At 46.7% G+C, this 17,136-nt stretch overlaps 1 protein-coding gene across 1 annotated transcript in view; it reads right to left on the reverse strand.

Moving 5' to 3' along the window:
* The window catches only part of LOC140903547 (low molecular weight neuronal intermediate filament-like), a 34,480-nt gene extending 17,671 nt beyond the window's left edge, over positions 1-16,809 (reverse strand). The window contains exon 1 of the mRNA XM_073324980.1: positions 16,503-16,809. The gene's annotated coding sequence lies outside the window, so the exon portion shown is untranslated. The remainder of the gene's footprint in view (positions 1-16,502) is intronic.
* Between the last annotated feature and the right edge of the window lie 327 nt (positions 16,810-17,136).

Below are 17,136 nucleotides of genomic sequence, written 5' to 3' on the forward strand. Positions count from 1 at the left end.
GGTTAATTACCCTCCCTGTTAAAAATGTACACCTTATTTCCGGTCTGAATTTGTCTAGCTTCAGCTTCCAGCCATTGAATCTTGTTATTCTTTTGTCTGCCAGGTTGGAGAGCCCGTTGCCAAATATTTGGTCCCCATAACCCCAAAGACTATATGGTATTTCAGAGAACGTGTTCTTCATACCGCTTGAGCAAAGCATTTTTTAAAAAGAGGAGGGGGAAAAAAAACTACAGCTCCCTCGCCGGAGACATCAGCAACTAGACATGACCCCACTCGCTGTCAGACTGATGTTTTTAAAAAGCTTCAAATGCATAAAGCAACTGCATTCAGCGGTGGAAAAAATCAGCTGGAAAGGAAGGCAGCTCTTGAACTTGGCTATGTGGGAATTCGACTGGGATTTCACTGAGGGGAAACCATCATTGTTAATTCAAAGGCATGGCCCATGGTCTTAGATGATGGCGGGTATGTCTTCACTGCAATCCAAGGTATGACTGCAGCTTGGGTAGCTTTACCCAAGCGGTGGCGTAAGCGGTCAAAGCCCCCTGGGAACCCTGGGTATGGATTTGTGTTGCTAGCCTGTGCCCCTGTGTATACACAGTTATTTTTAGTCAGGCTAGCATAAGTACATCTGCCCAAGCTGCCACCACACCTCAGACTGCCATGTGCACAGAAGAAAAGAAGGAAACGAATACCTAAGCAGAAAGAAGCAAACGAATACCTTCTCGAACAGCCTGGCTAGAAAATCTGGCCTTCGATTCTCAAAGTACTGTTAACACATGTGTGTTGTGTCATGTCGCTGGGGAGGTGGGATGCTGGAGATCTGATGGAAGGTTACATGCTCTCAAAATGTCCAGCACAGCGTGAACACGCTGCAGTCTCATTCCAAGAAGGTGACTTCAGCACGGGCAAGAGAGCGTGGATCCCTGCTTGGCGGATGCTGTTTGTCACTGGAGTAGGCAGCAAACTGTTTTGCCGACCCAGGGAAATTTTCAAAATTTCCAAAAAAAAAAAAAAAAATTCCTGTCGTCAATTGGGACAAAATATTTTTCAGCAACCGAAAATCCCCCCCGAAACAACCAAAACCAGTTAGTGTCAATTGAAATGTTTCGTCCTCATCTTTAAAAAAAACACCTACAAATTAAATTAAATTTTGAAACAAAATATCATTCCAAACTCCAGAACTTTTCATTTCACAAGTGTCAAACCAGGACATGTCGACAATTTCAAAATTTCAATTTTTTTTTTCCAGAAAATTTTTCAGAACAAGAAATTTGTCAAAGCCGAGCCTTTCCCCACAAACAGGTTTCAGTTTTGACAAATCACCATTTTCTGATGAAACGAGTTTAATCAAAAAATTCCTGGCCAGCTCTGTGTATCACCTGGATCAACAGAGGTTGAGCGCCTACCAGAGCTGCCAGCGAGGGGATTTAACCCTTTAGCTCAAGCTTTAGGCTGAGCTAAAAGTTTCTAGGCTGGCAGAAGTCCTCTGTTTATCTACAGTACAGGTAGAGACTGGCCTACCAGGGTGCTGCACCCATGACCAGGAAGAGCCATTCTCTGTGGCTAAGTGGGAGTCATAGAATCATAGAATATCAGGGTTGGAAGGGACCTCAGGAGGTCATCTAGTCCAACCCCCTGCTCAAAGCAGGACCAATCCCCAACTAACTCATCCCAGCCAGGGCTTTGTCAAGCCTGACCTTAAAAATATCTAAGGAAGGAGATTCCACCACATCCTTAGGTAACGCATTCCAGTGTTTCACCGCCCTCCTAGTGAAAAAGTTTTTCTTAATATCCAACCTACACCTCCCCCACTGCACAGTCCAGTGTGTCTGTCCCATTTGGTCCTTGGCCTCTTTGCTGAGACTGCCAATTTTAGGTGTTGCTTGTAGAGGTAGCCTTTAGGTTATGGAATAATCAAAAGCACTCATCTCTGGCTTAAGTGCCCCATAGGCTTCAAAGACATCTGAGGTATGTCGAGGCTGAATGCTTTGGAAAATGCCACCTTGTCCTGCAGGAATGAGACTGGGGCCCCACCAAGTCCCTTCACATAAAATGCCAAACCTCCAGCAAATGGTAATGAGCTCCCATGACTACCAGCAACCCTAGGTTGAAAAGTCTGAATAGTCCATTACCCCTTCTCCAGGGCCATCCAGTCCTCTAACTCCCCGAGCTCTCCTAAGCAGCTACGCAGCCTGCGCGCCTGTTCTCTTCAACCTGTTTGGGGTAACGCACATTCTTCTCCAGTGACACTTATCAAAGTCCAGCCAAGAAATTGTCAGAATAAAGAGAATCGGTTAAGACTGGTGCTCAGGAAGACACCAACCTGGAGCAGACAGGGTGTCCTCACTGAAACACGGGCATCACTCACACCAAGGTGAGAGCTGACTTTAAGGATACCTAGGCAGGGAATTTTGTTGCAGCACCGCAAAACCAGGATGAAGTTTTTACAAAGGAATTGCAACACTGGTTTGGATCCGGCATCCGTCTAATCCAGTATCCTGCCTCCAGCAGTGTTCACCTTCAGCAGAAGGTGCAAGAAAACCTTGCAACAGGCAATGATGAATAACCTGCCCCCCAAGTTCCTCTTAATTCCCATTAACTAGTGCTTGGCTTATCCCCTAAAGCAGAATGTCTCCCAAAACTTTACTTTTTCATATTGCAGTAGCACCTTGGAGGTCCACTCGTGGATCAGCACCCCATTGTTCTAGGTGCTGTACAAACACAGAACAAAGAGGCAGTCCCCACCCAAGGGAGCTTACACTCTAAGTACAGGTTAGTATTTACTATTCTATTACTATTTTTGCCTTTAGAAGATTGCATTTAATTTTCAGTCTTTCAATACTTCATAAGGCATTAGATAATGGGTAAGATTTTCAAAAGTGCCTAAATCCCATTTTCAGAAGTGACAAGTGTCTAAGTCACTTCTGAAAATTGGAATGAGGGTCCTCAGTCTTCGTCACTCTTGAAAATATTATCCAATAGCTTAATTCATGACCCCTTATTCCCAAGGGATCCCAAAGAGTTTTACCATCTATGATCCAAATCTCCTTTCCCTTTGTGGGGTGGTTACTGCTGGAGCAAGTCAGAGTAGTCCCAAGGCTGCTCCAGCTTGCACAAAGCCCTGGCTGCCCCAGGAGTGGAGATGAAGGGGGTACGAGAAGGGATATAAAGACACCTAACTAGCATAGATGAGGCACATAAAGCCTCTTGGTGCTACTGCACTATAAAAGTGATAACCAGTAAATGCAAGAAACACGTCACCATCCATGAAATGCAGCCACCTCTGGGGTGGAACATGGTAAGTGTGTAAGACCTCAAGGCAATGCTACACAGTGGCTTAGGGCAAGAAATGGTTACATGGAGATGAAAAAGAGACAATTTCTGACTGAACTGGGGCTTTGGGGGAGTGTGTGTGTGTGTGTACGGGGAATCTCAGACAGTGGAAGCAAGCAGGGGCAGTGGCAACAGAGTAAGGGAAGCGATTAAAATACCCAGTGGGAGGATATTAAGTCAAACCTGCCACGGCTGCCAACCAAGAACTTTGTGACCTCTGTGTCACTGCTCATAGAGACATACTCACTCAGTGTCAGTTTCATAAAGCATCCATTTGTACCTCCTGGGAACAGTTACAAAAGAAAACTCTCTCCGCTTTGTCAGACCTTTTTAATATTTACTTCAACGCTCAGCCAAGCTACTTGCTATTCCCACACAGCCAACAAAGGCAGGGCAAGTGCCTGGGGACTCAAAGTACCAGTGAGAGGACAAAACCCTACCCCACTGCCGTGGTTAAAGGCACAGACAGAGCCTGTAGCTGTGAGAGTTAAATTCACCTTGTGCACGGGGCCAGCACAAGCCAGTGGTGCATAGGCCTTTGCGGGACTTAAATGGTGCATAGTACTTGTTCCATCCCCCTGCACATGGTGAATTTCACCCTGAGAGTGATATTGGAAGAAGGGATGAAGAAGACCAGCAAGACTGGATCTGTCTTTGTATTAGCACCTCCTTGCATGGATTATGATTATTTGTACTATGGGCTTCAGCTGAGATCAGGGCTGTTGTACTGGCCACTGTAGGAACACACAATGAGAGGCAGTCCCTGCCCCTGAGCAATTACAGCATAAGTGATAGATAGATTAAAGGGGAGTGGAAACGGCGGCACAGAGAGGCAAAGTGACTTGCTCAAGGTCACAGAACAGGGCAGTGGCAGAGCTGGGGATAGCCCCCCCACCACTTCTGGATCCCAGTGGCAGAGCTGGGGATAGCCCCCCACCACTTCTGGATCCCAGCCTTTATTATTGATAACAAGACGCCGTCTATGCCTGACTGCACATTGCACTTATTTCCTTGGGGTATGGCAGGGAGGGTTAAGACAGGATCACTGGATCCTTTGGAATCTGGTTCGCACCAGTGATGAGGAGAGAGGATGTGAACCTTTAGGGCTGGTAATCAGGTCCTTTTTGGGAACAATAATCACCTTGAAAGCTACCTTTACAGTTCACATACCCTCCAGAGAACAGTACACTGAAATCGAACAAGGTTACAGTTGATAACCATCCGAGAAATAGTTCGATGTTGCAACATCAGCCACTTTAGATTGTAAACTCTTCAGGGCAAGGACTGTCCTTGTTCTATATCTGTACAGTGCCTAGCACAATGGGACCTTGGCTTCTAGGCAACTGTTTCTCAATTGGTGCTGGTCCATGGCAGCCTCCTTGCCACTCCCTGAGATTTCCCTGACACAGTTAAGGAACGCAGCAAGCCGGTCCCTGGTATCGAAAAGGTGGAGAAACATTGCTGGTGGCAATACCTGAAAGCAAGCAAACAACAGCATTGTGTCACAGGTGACGGTACCGTCCTCAGCTGCATTTCACATGCATTCTCTGTTTTATGCCAATAACTGTCTGACAATGAGCTGACATGAACTGCACGCTGAAGCGCTTTGAACAGACGGAGATTTCACATCCCTTTCACACTTATGTAATGCCACCGACTGCAAAAGGAGTTACTCCCGATTTAGGTGTGCTTAGCACTAGGGAGATGAGAATCAGGTCCATCCTGCAGATCTGAAGGCAGTGGCTTGGACGCGTTGGACTCCATAATCTGTAGACAAGATATTCCGAGTGGCTTATCCGTGTCCCATGCCTTGGATCATTCAGCCACGCTGGAGACCACACGATTTGAGGGGATATCAATCTGTACGCACAGACACCTGCCATTTTCACAGCTTCGCACATCCTGCTGTTGCTGCCAAGGCAACAAGAAAGCTGAGAAGTCCTGATTGTATTGTACCGAAAGAAACGGGTGAGCAAACTAGGAAATGGACTCGAGGAGCCGTTGTATCAGGAGTAGTTACACTGCTGGGTGTTGTTATAAGCTAACACTGACTTACTGAAATAGAAGTCAGCTGGGAGAATTCCTTAAGAGTGTCTGGCTGGGGTGCGGGGGGGGGCAGGAAGCTTCTTGGGCCCGAATCTCATTTACATAAGAATGGCCATACTGGGTCAGACCAAATGTACATGTAGCCGGGTATTCTGTCTTCCAACAGTGGCCAATGGCAGGTGCCCCAGAGGGAATGAACAGAACAGGGAATCATCTAATGATCCATCCCCTGTCGCCCATTCCCAGCTTCTGGCAAACAGAGGCTAGGGACACCATCCCTACCCATCCTGGCTAATAGCCACTGATGGACCTATCCTCCATGAATGTATCTAGTTCTTTTTTGAACTCTCTTATAGTCTTGGAGAATTCACAAGGTTGCCTGTGCGTTGTATGAAAAAATACTTCCTTTTGTTTGTTTTAAACCTGTTGCCTATTAATTTCATTTGGTGGCCCCTAGTTCTTATGTTATGAGAAGGAGTAAATCACACTTCCTGATTTACTATCTCCACACCCGTCATGAATTTATAGACCCTCCTTAGTCGTCTTTTTTCCAAGCTGAAAAGTCCCCATCTCATTAATCTCTCCTCATATGGCAGATGCTCCATGCCCCTAATAATTTTTGTTGCCCTTTTCTGAACCTTTTCTAATTCCAATGTATCTTTTTGGAGATGGGGTGATCACAGCTGCACGCAGTATTCAAGATGTGGGCGTAGCATGGATTTATATAGTAGTAATATGATATTTTCTGTCTTATGATCTATCCCTTTCCTAATGATTCCCAGCATTCTGTTCACTTTTTTGCCTGCCACTGCACACTGAGTGGATGTTTTCAGAGAACTAGCCACAATGACTCCAAAATCTCTTTCTTGAGTGGTAACAGCTAATTTAGACCCCATCATTTTATATGTATAGTTGGGATTATGTTTTCAAAATGTGCATTACTTTGCATTTATCAACACTGAATTTCATCTGCCATTTTGTTGCCCATTCACCCAGTTTTAAGAAATCCTTTTGTAGCTCTTCGCAGTCTGCCTGGGACTGAACTATCTTGAGTAATTTTGTATCATCTGCAAATTTTGCCACCTCAGTGTTTACCCCTTTTTCCAGATCATTTATGAATATGTTGACTAGGACTGGTCCCAGTACAGACCCCTGGGAGACTCCACTATTTACCTCTCTCCATTCTGAAAACTGACCATTTATTCCTACACTCTGTTTCCTATCTTTTAACCAGTTACCAATCCATGAGAGGACCTTCCCTCTTATCCCGTGACTGCTTACTTTGCTTAATAGCCTTTGGTGAGGGACCTTGTCAAAGGCTTTCTGAAAATCTAAATACACTATATCCACTGGATCCCCCTTGTCCACATGCTTGTTGACCCCCTCAGAAAGTTCTAGTAGATTGGTGAGGCATGATTTCCCTTTACAAAAGCCATGTTGAGTATTCCCCAAGAAATTATGTTCATCTATGTGTCTGTCAATTTTGTTCTTTACTATCGTTTCAACCAGTTTGCCCGGTACTGAAGTCAGGTTTATGCCTGTAATTGCCGGGGTCACCTCTGGAGCCCTTTTTAAAAATTGGTGTCACATTAGCTACCCTCCAGTCATCTGGTACAGGAGCTGATTTAAATGATAGGTTACAGACGACAGTTACTAGTTCTGCAATTTCACATTTGAATTCCTTCAGAACTCTTGGGTGTCTTATGGCATTGCTATGGAAAGACAGCTTCAAGGCTCATTTCACATTCATGCATCTATGGGCTACCAAAGAAGATGCATGAATGTGATCGGAGCTTCCTGCTTTAAATATTACAATGAGTAAAAGCTCCCTTGTACGCCACTATCACCTTAAAGCGTCTGATCTGAAGCCCACTGAAATCAACGGAATGATCCTCATTAACTTCAGTGGGTTTTGGATCAGGACCAAAGAAAACAGGAATTTTGCAACTCCACTTGTACCTTCCTGAGCAGCAACGGAGGGTAACGAACAAGGCTGTTTCCCAGCAGGTGCATATGTCATGAAGGATAATTAAAATATAGCTAATAAGACTGGGGAACTCTGGGGTCTCAGTAAGTTTCCATGAGCCTTTTAGATCTGATGCTTTTGAATTGCTTCAGCAAGAAATCTACCCATTATTTGAATCTTCCAATTAGGCAATAGCTTGTTTGAGAACGGCTGAGGAGTCTATCCCCTTATAATTTTAAGCCTCCCCTTTCTGCACATCTTTGTACAGATGATTGTTCTTTATCCTTAAGTTATAGCCCTGTATGTCCCCAAGTTTTAGTAGGGATGAAGTGTGCTCCACCTCCTAAGTTAGCAGTGCCATTAACTTATCTGGTGTCCACCCCCTGATTTGTAAGGTACACTTGTTTTGCACCACCGGGACACAGGAAGTCACCATTTTTCCACTTACACAAGTTTTCCAACCAACTCACACTTAACAATGTAACCGGACATGATTGTTCAGGTAACTGCTCAATTTGCCCCAGACACATCCGTAGGAGTCAGACCTGTTTCCATCAGCACTGGATCTGGTTAATCAAGTTTAAAGCCCATTAGCCAAACTCATCCCTGGTGTAACTCTGCTGCCAGCAATAGAGTTACATCGAGACTAACTCTGGCTCCAGGACGGTAAGAGGCAGCAATGAATTCTGGCAGCTATCTAAGGGTTTGGTGGAGCAGAAAGATGCAAAAACTAAATGCAAACTGTCAGCACTGTCATCTTCATGCATCTGAACAAAGTGGAGGCAAGGCAATGGAAACGTATAGATTAGATGATGCTTTTGACAGCTGGCGTTGCAAAATGAGACATTTGCACAAACGACCAAACAGATTCTACCAAGCACCATCCTGAAGACGGACCTGCAACTTCAGGGACGCATCCAACATGCGGGACTCTCAGAGATTCTTGCTGGATAGTTGCATGCATTGCTGTCATGCTACAGATGAGCACCACCCGGGGCAAGGGGAGAAACCCCATTTAGCAGGAAGCGCGGCACTGCTTTATGCTGATTTAGAATCAGGACCGAGAGTTCTGCGACCACAATACGGTCAAATCCAAAATGCAGGCATTAGTGCTGCAGTTGGAGTGGCTGCTGGAATCATCTGTTAGGATCAGAAGCAGGGGATGACATGCTCAATTTCCTGTGATTGCAAGGGAGAGTCTCGGTACTTCCCAGCAGCTAGTAGCAGAGAGGAAGGGGATGAGAAAAACCACAGAAGAGAATACAAGACAGGACTTTTATCTGTTTGGGATTAGAGTAAAATAAATCCAGGATTATTCTGTGTGTGAACAGATGAGATATGTTTATGGAGAGTGGCTTCAGAGGGGTAGCCGTGTTAGTCTGTATCAGCCAAAACAACAAGGAGTCCTTGTGGCACCTTAGAGACTAACAAATTTATTTGGGCATAAGCTTTCGTGGGCTAGAACCCACTTCATCAGATGCATGGAGTGGAAAATACAGGAGCAGGTATAAATACATGAAAAGATGGGAGTTGCCTTACCAAGTGTGAGGTCAGTCTAACGAGACAGTTCAATTAACAGTAGGATACCAAGGGAGGAAAAAAAACTTTTGTAGTGGTAATTTTCCATTAGGCAAATTTTCAGCTCGACTAGAGCTGACTCCTACACTAGCCATCCCCAGCTACAGTGCAGGGAATGATTCATGGATGACAGCAGGGTCTTCATTTAACCATATAGCTGCATTGTTGGTGGCCAAATACGTGGCTGTTGAATCCAAAATTACAGGCCACTCTCACTTGAGTGGAAAGAGAATCGGTATTAGCTCTAGATAGTGCAGAGGATTTGTCATACCATACCAAGCCATCCTGCCCAGAGCAGGGGCCATTTCCAGATGTTTCAAGAGAAGGTGAAAAGTGGGTATGCAATGTATCAGCTAAATGTGTCATCTCTCTCTCTAACGGCTGGTCATCAGAGGATAAGAACCTACAACTACCTCCAGCTAAGGGAGTTACTCCTTTAGCTCAGAGTTTAGAGGCTTTTGCTCTAAAATTGAAGCTGCAGGGCTCTCTCCCTACTAATGATTCATGGTGGGAGATTATGCAATTTACATCCTCCATTCTCGAGAGGGCAAGATGCTTGTAAGGCAATCAACACTTTACTGGATGAGTATACAAGAGACCTGTTAGAGAACAGCCGTGCACTACAGTGGCGTTGTATCCTGTATCCTGATCAGCACCCTCAGCCATCACTGGGGTGCCCAGTCTGCAAGTTCACTGCCTTGGAGTGCATGAATTAATTTGGGAAGGCACCCATTAGCGAGGACCTGGGATCTGCTACTGCTCAAGGGGAGGGCCTGTATTTCTGGAGCTTGTTAGAAAAATTTAGATGAAACATTTTTGGGGAGGGAGTGGCAAATTTGGCAATTTGTTGCCGTCTAAACATTCCACAGAGATGCGCTGATTTGGACAAAATTACAATGGAGCCCAGGCAGGTTCCCTGCCAGTTTGCCTGCCTAGCTCCTCGACAAGCTGCCTGGCACGCTGCTGGGGAGCCTTGGTATCCAAGCTCCCAGCTGCTGGTGGGGAACTGGGAGCCGGGAAGCCCTGGGAGCTCATGGATCCTCAGCAGCCTGCCAGGTTCGGGGCTCCCATCCCAAGGAGGGTTTTGAAATTTTGGGAGTTTTATTCTGACTTGGAATGAAACCAAATGTCAAAACCCTCCGTGAAATGGAATTACTGCCCTGCCCTAGAGCCGAAGGATCTGAGTTGTTGTCGCGCTTCCCCAGGGGGCCCACGTAGTTCAGGGTGGGATCTTTGGAGCGGAGCTAGTTGCCCACATCCCACGAAAATCCAGTGTGAGCTAAATGCCCAACTCCCTTAAGCTCCCTTGAAAAAGCCCCACCTTGGTAACTGTTCATTGCCCGCAGCACAAACGCTTGTAAGCAGCCTTCACAGGAGCAGCCCTAGTCTGCCTAAGTCATGCCAGGAATAATGCCCCCTTGTAAGGGCCTATTAGGACCATATGGGGTTAGTCTCATTGTACAGGTCTCACTTAGATAAAACTACATTGTTAAGACTCTCATTCCTAAGGGGCGGGGGGGGTGGGGAACATTAGGAAGAAAGTGATCTACCTAGGAGTTCATGTAGGCAGATCATCACCGCCACTTGTATTAATTAGCATACATCACTACCCTGGTAACAGACACTGAAAATAACTGATGAATCCCAGGCCAGCTAAGGTAGATGGGAGGGGCGGAGGCGGGGGGTGAGTAAATGACGTGTCTGACACTATTGTCAGCTCCATGGTGAATACAAAGAGGCGCTTAAGCTGCACAAGGTTTCCTCCGTCTTAGATGCTTCACTGGAGGTCTTGTGTGACAAGAGGTCACATTTGCTCATGATCTGCCTCACACTGTCACTGCGGAGGTCTCTGTTAAAGTTTTGCTCAAGAGTGTGGTTGAAGGTAGGGTGCAAATTGCTTTGTGGTATCTGCTAGAGGAGCAAGCAAATCCTTATGGAGTGTGTTACCCGTGCGGTTTACAGGCAATGTGAAAGTGGCGAGGAACACAGGCTGTTTCCCTTGTGGTGGTTGTGTTTTTAGAGTTTAAGGTTTGGCGGGGTTGGGGGAGTGTTTTGGTGCAACCTTAACTGCCACTAAACAAAATCCTTTTTAGTTTTTAACAATCGTCTTGTCCGACCGCCTGCATAACGCAGGCCATATCATTTCACAAAGTAATTCCTGTCTCATCCATATTCACGTCACTTACCATTTAAAATGGTTACTAGTTCACCACAGTGCACAGAGCCTAACGCTCCTGTACATTTTCATGAGATGGCAAATTATGCATTTTTTAAAATCAACGAATGATGCCTTAAGGGCATAAGGGCTGGTATAAAGAGGATGGTGATTGATTTTTCTCCATGTCCCTTGAAGGTAGGACAAGAAGTAATTGGCTTGATCTGCAGCAAGGGAGATTTAAGTTAAATATTAGGGGGGAAAATTCCAACTCTAAGGGGAGTTAAGCTCTGGAATAGGCTTCCAAGAGAGGTTGTGGAATCCTTGTCACTGGCGGATTTAAAGACAGGCTGGACAAACACCCGTTGGGGATGGTCTAGGTTTACTTGGTCCTACCTCAGCACAGGGGGCTGGATTTGATGATCTCTGGAGGTCCTTTCCAGCCCTGCATTTCTGTGATTGTCCCTGAAGTCATCTGACCAGGGACAATGGTAGAATTGACACAAGAACACATTACTGAGCACAACAGAAAACTCCCATTGCTAGCGGCTGCTTTTGAAATCGTTTTGCCGTGCTGGCAACGTACTACTTGTACTGACTCACAGACATAATGCCGATCTTAGGACACACAATCGCAGGGATTTATTGTTCTAACCTTAATAGCCAGATCCTGAGCTGGGGTCAATCAGAGCAGCCCCAAAGGGGTCAGTGGAGCTAGACAGATTTACACTTGCTGACCATCTGGCCCATATATTCCCATTTTCAAACATCCCTGCTCTCTGCCTTTAGTGCCATTTAATCCACGTTTTCATGCAGCAAAATGATGCCCTTATCATGGCTTTCTAGGGTGACCAGATGTCCCGATTTTTGGGTCTTTTTCTTATATAGGCTTCTATTATCCCCCACCCCCTGTCCCGATTTTCCACATTTGCTGTCTGGTCACCCTATGGCTTTCTTCATCTCACCGCTAGGGAAATTACTTGCTTGAACTGTGTCTGCGCTCAGATCCTTTTGTCTCGTGTCAACCGAGATCCTGTCCAGTTTGCTTGCTATTTCCCATACAATAGCCAGTTTGCAACAAAGGCTTGGGGACAAATCCTCGGCTGGTGTACATTGATTGGGTTACACCATTTACACCAGCTGAGGATTTGGCCCTAGGAGTACGTAGGAGGTTGTCTAAGGGATTGATTATTAGGGAATAAACTCCTACATAGAGACAAGGAGAACCTGGGGTGGGGATGAACAAAGCAAACCTAATTTACATGTTGTAAAAAATGTATGCTGCACTCAGACCTTCATAAAGCATGCAGCCAAGTCTTGATTGCCAGGCAGTGGGCTGCAACTGATGGAGGAAGAAAAGGAGGACTTGTGGCACCTTAGAGACTAACCTAAGGTGCCACAAGTCCTCCTTTTCTTTTTGCGAATACAGACTAACACGGCTGCTACTCTGAAACTGATGGAAGGTCATCAGAAGCTGTAGGGCCAGTTATCCCCCATGAGCGAGATCACGCATGTCCGGGCTGCGATAACTGTGTGCCAACAACATTAGAAAGCAAAATAGTCACTGCAAAAGGCCACGTGGCCGTACACACTGTTACAGCAATGCCGAGTGCTCATAGATCTACTTTGTAGGTCAGCTGGAGTTTAAATAGCCCACAGCCTTCCCTCCTTCCTCATTCAAGGAGAAGGGGAAGTGTTATTAAGCAAGAGAAAGTGTTTGGGCCAGATTAACTCCAGGGTCTAGACTGGCAGATGCCAGCACGTGCCCTGCGACAGGATCTCCACTGCAGCACTGCAAAGTCTACAGAGGTTAAAGTCTACAGAGGAGCGCTCTCCTTCCGCCCCCCTGGCTTGGATAAGCAGCATTCTCTCCCCCTGCTGCTGCCCCCTTTCCAGGCTGGTGATGCCACCTCCCCCCATTTCATTCTGCTTTGATGCGGGCAACCTCCTTCCCACGCAGCGGCCAGCAGGCATCAGCGCCACCCCTGGGTTGGGGACGTGGGAAGGGCCGCACTGATTAAGAGCCAGTTCCGTGGGGGAAAAGGCCACCTGGTGGTGGCTCTTCAGGTCGGTGCAGTACCTTCTTGCTGACACGGGAGGGCTAACGTGCATGTGGAAATCTGGCCCATTGGCCTCTTTCTGCATCGCCTTGCATGACCCCAAGGCCTTTCTACTGCCGTCATTGCTGGTCCTGGACTCCCCCCACCTTGTGTGGAGCCTAGACTCCCTCAGGTTCTCCTTGCACCTCCGCCAGATCAACGTATGCACCCCTAGAATCATAGAAGATTAGGGTTGGAAGGGACCTCAGGAGGTCATCTAGTCCAACCCCCTGCTCAAAGCAGGACCAACCCCAATTAACTCATCCCAGCCAGGGCTTTGTCAAGCCTGACCTTAAAAACCTCAAAGGATGTAGATTCCACCACCTCCCTAGGGAACCCATTCCAGTGCTTCACCACCCTCCTAGTGAAATAGTGTTTCCTAATATCCAACCTAGACCTCCCCCACTGCAACTTGAGACCATTGCTCCCTGTTCTGACCAAGCTTCACGCCAATTAGCAGGGCTCTGCGCTGCAGGCCACGGATCTTCTCCTCCGGCCTCTGCCCTCCCCCGCCCCTTGTTGGGGGAATGCCAGAGGCGTGTTTGAAGCTGTGTGTCACAGGTGCGAGGGGGTTATGGAGGGAGGGCTGCTTTCAGAACCACTGCAGCACCTGTGTTGTGTGTCCCTCCGCCGAGAACTCCGGAAACGCTCTCAGTTACGGCTTTAGCCATGATTTAAATTGAAACTGTAGGGATCACTCAAAGGAGTAACAGACTCCTCAGTGTGTCAGGGCATTGATCTGGCCACAGGGCATGACTAGATTCAGCCCCCTTTGTCTTGCAGGAGTAAGTAAATTCAGTGGGGCCGTACTGACAGCCTGGGTACCTGAAAATCTCAAGCTACCTAACAGGGACAGTATGCTCAGTGTGTCAGCAAGCTACTGAACCCCCTCAGGCCTCTATCAATGTGCCTTATGCCTGCCCCAGAGGGACCCCTTCTCTTCCCTCCTCAGGGTGGGATCAATGGCTGCTCTGGAGCCTTGGATTCTCAAGACACTGTTGGGTGATAGCTGCTTGTGTAAAGGGGACACTTTTACATAGGAAGCCGGACTGATCCCCTCCATATACCCAGATGGGAATTGCAGGAGTTAAGGGAGGAAAGGAAACCATGGATGAGAATCCGAGCTGTGAGGGGAACACGTGTCATTAATGCAACCCCCGTTCCCTCCAAATAACGCAACAACTATAAACCTAGGGCCAGACACTCAGCAGATGTGAACTAATGCAGCTGCTCTGCCGTGAAGATTTATACCAGCGGAGGCTCTGTCCCTTGGATGTTATTTACAAGCATTCACATTACTGCATTCTGCATTCACATTACCCTTCCACAGAGTTAAACCTGTCGTAAAACAGCGACTCCCCCTGATCACATCGGGTATGGCTCAGTCCAGACGCGTGCTGGACGCTTGGGCAGCACGCCCAAGGGAATGCCAGGGTTGCACTGAGCTGTGCTGTGCCCTGCCTCTGAAGACAACGTTTGATTGCAGCAGCAACGGGGTCTGTGCGAGCTGTGTGTGTTTGTGTTTGGATGCCAAGTATAATAAAACCCCTGTTTTCAAATGGTCCCCGGTCTGGGAGTGTAACTTTAGCAGCATATATCTGGCGCTTGTGAATGAACTTGGCTACAGTCCCTATCTCTAGACAGGTTTCAGAGTAACAGCCGTGTTAGTCTGTATTCGCAAAAAGAAAAGGAGTACTTGTGGCACCTTAGAGACTAACCAATTTATTTGAGCATAAGCTTTCATGAGCTACAGCTCACTTCATCGGATGCATACTGTGGAAACTGCAGAAGACATTATATGCACAGAGACCATAAAACAATACCTCCTCCCACCCCACTCTCCTGCTGGTAATAGCTTATCTAAAGTGATCATCAAGTTGGGCCATTTCCAGCACAAATCCAGGTTTTCTCACCCTCCGCCCCCCCCCCCCCACACAAACTCACTCTCCTGCTGGTAATAGCCCATCCAAAGTGACTACTCTCTTTAAAATGTGTATGATAATCAAGGTGGGCCATTTCCAGCACAAGTCCAGGTTTTCTCACCCCCCCCCACCCCCCTCCAAAAACCACACACACAAACTCACTCTCCTGCTGGTCATAGCTTAACCAAAGTGACCACTCTCCTCACAATGTATGAATGTGTATGAAAATCAAGGTGGGCCATTTCCAGCACAAATACAGGTTTTCTCACCCCCTCCCTTTTTTTTTTCCCAAAAAAACACACACACAAACTCACTCTCCTGCTGGTAATAGCTTATCCAAAGTGACCACTCTCCCTACAATGTGCATGATAATCAAGGTGGGCCATTTCCAGCACAAATCCAGGTTTTCTCACCCCCCGACCCCCATACACACACAAACTCACTCTCCTGCTGGTAATAGCTCATCCAAAGTGACCACTCTCCTTACAATGTGCATGATAATCAACGTGGGCCATTTCCAGCACAAATCCAAGTTTAACCAGAACGTCGGGTGGGGGGGGGGTAGAAAAAAAACAAGGGGAAATAGGCTACCTTGCATAATGACTTAGCCACTCCCAGTCTCTATTTAAGCCTAAATTAATAGTATCCAATTTGCAAATGAATTCCAATTCAGCAGTTTCTCGCTGGAGTCTGGATTTGAAGTTTTTTTGTTTTAAGATAGCGACCTTCATGTCTGTGATTGCGTGACCAGAGAGATTGAAGTGTTCTCCGACTGGTTTATGAATGTTATAATTCTTGACATCTGATTTGTGTCCATTTATTCTTTTATGTAGAGACTGTCCAGTTTGACCAATGTACATGGCAGAGGGGCATTGCTGGCACGTGATGGCATATATCACATTGGTGGATGTGCAGGTGAACGAGCCTCTGATAGTGTGGCTGATGTTATTAGGCCCTTTGATGGTGTCCCCTGAATAGATATGTGGGCACAGTTGGCAACGGGCTTTGTTGCAAGGATAGGTTCCTGGGTTAGTGGTTCTGTAGGCCAAGTTTGTTGGCCCCAAGCAATCCTTGCTTTAGCCTACCCTGACCCCTGTTGGCAGATCTAGGGAGCACATCATTCTGATCAAGGTTAATGCACTTGCCTTTCTCAAGTGAAAAATTCACTTTCATTTGATCTGCTCTCAGGGGGTTAACTTGCAGTAGGCTAGGGTGACAAAGCCACTTGGCAGTAGGCCGGGGTGACAAAGCTAACTCATTGTTCCTTACCACAAATTCCCTGCGATTGTTAGTGATCGAAACCTCACCTTTTACATTTCTTCCAACTCACTTTGCAGCTTCGGGCAAGTCACTTTAACCCCTCTGGGCTTCAGTTTCCCCAGGAATAATAAACATCTACTTACCTGACTGCGGTGTTTGCTGCAGGACTAATTTACTATCTTCTTCCATCTGGGAATCTCAAAGTGCTCTGAAAAGTGTTATGTTCTTATCACAAAAGAAAAGCTTGTCCTTGTTCCCCCTTAAAGGAAAGTCTTTGCCTCTGTTTAATAATGTGCATCTTGCAAACAGCAGATCTTTCAAGGTCACTTTTCCCTTTCCATCCACCTGTTTGACACTGAGGCTGTACAGAATGACGCAAGGCATCTGCCGCGCATTGTTTGCAATACAAAACTCAACGGAGCCCTCTTCCCTCTTGCAAAGCAGAACTGATGAGGTAGCCAAGAGCCCTGGAGACCAGGTGAGAAAGGAGGATTATGAGTGACGCAGGAGGCTGGTTCTGGCAGACGAATGGTGCCTCCTGGTGACAGCCTGGAAACCGCACTGTTTATTGAAAAGTAGCAGAGTTGTGCATTGAGGTCGATGCTGGTATCCACAGAGGCGGGAGACAATCCGGACAACAGGCCCCATCAAGGCCCCTGTATATGCACCTAGTGTGGACAAAGTGGATGTGTTTAATAGATAGAAAAACAACTAAAACCAGATTTAGCGGGGCAGTTCCTCAGCCAGTGTAAACGAGCTCTGACTCCATTTACAGCA

Source organism: Lepidochelys kempii, chromosome 26 (genome assembly GCF_965140265.1).
Source record: "Lepidochelys kempii isolate rLepKem1 chromosome 26, rLepKem1.hap2, whole genome shotgun sequence".
Lineage (NCBI taxonomy): Eukaryota > Metazoa > Chordata > Testudines > Cheloniidae > Lepidochelys > Lepidochelys kempii.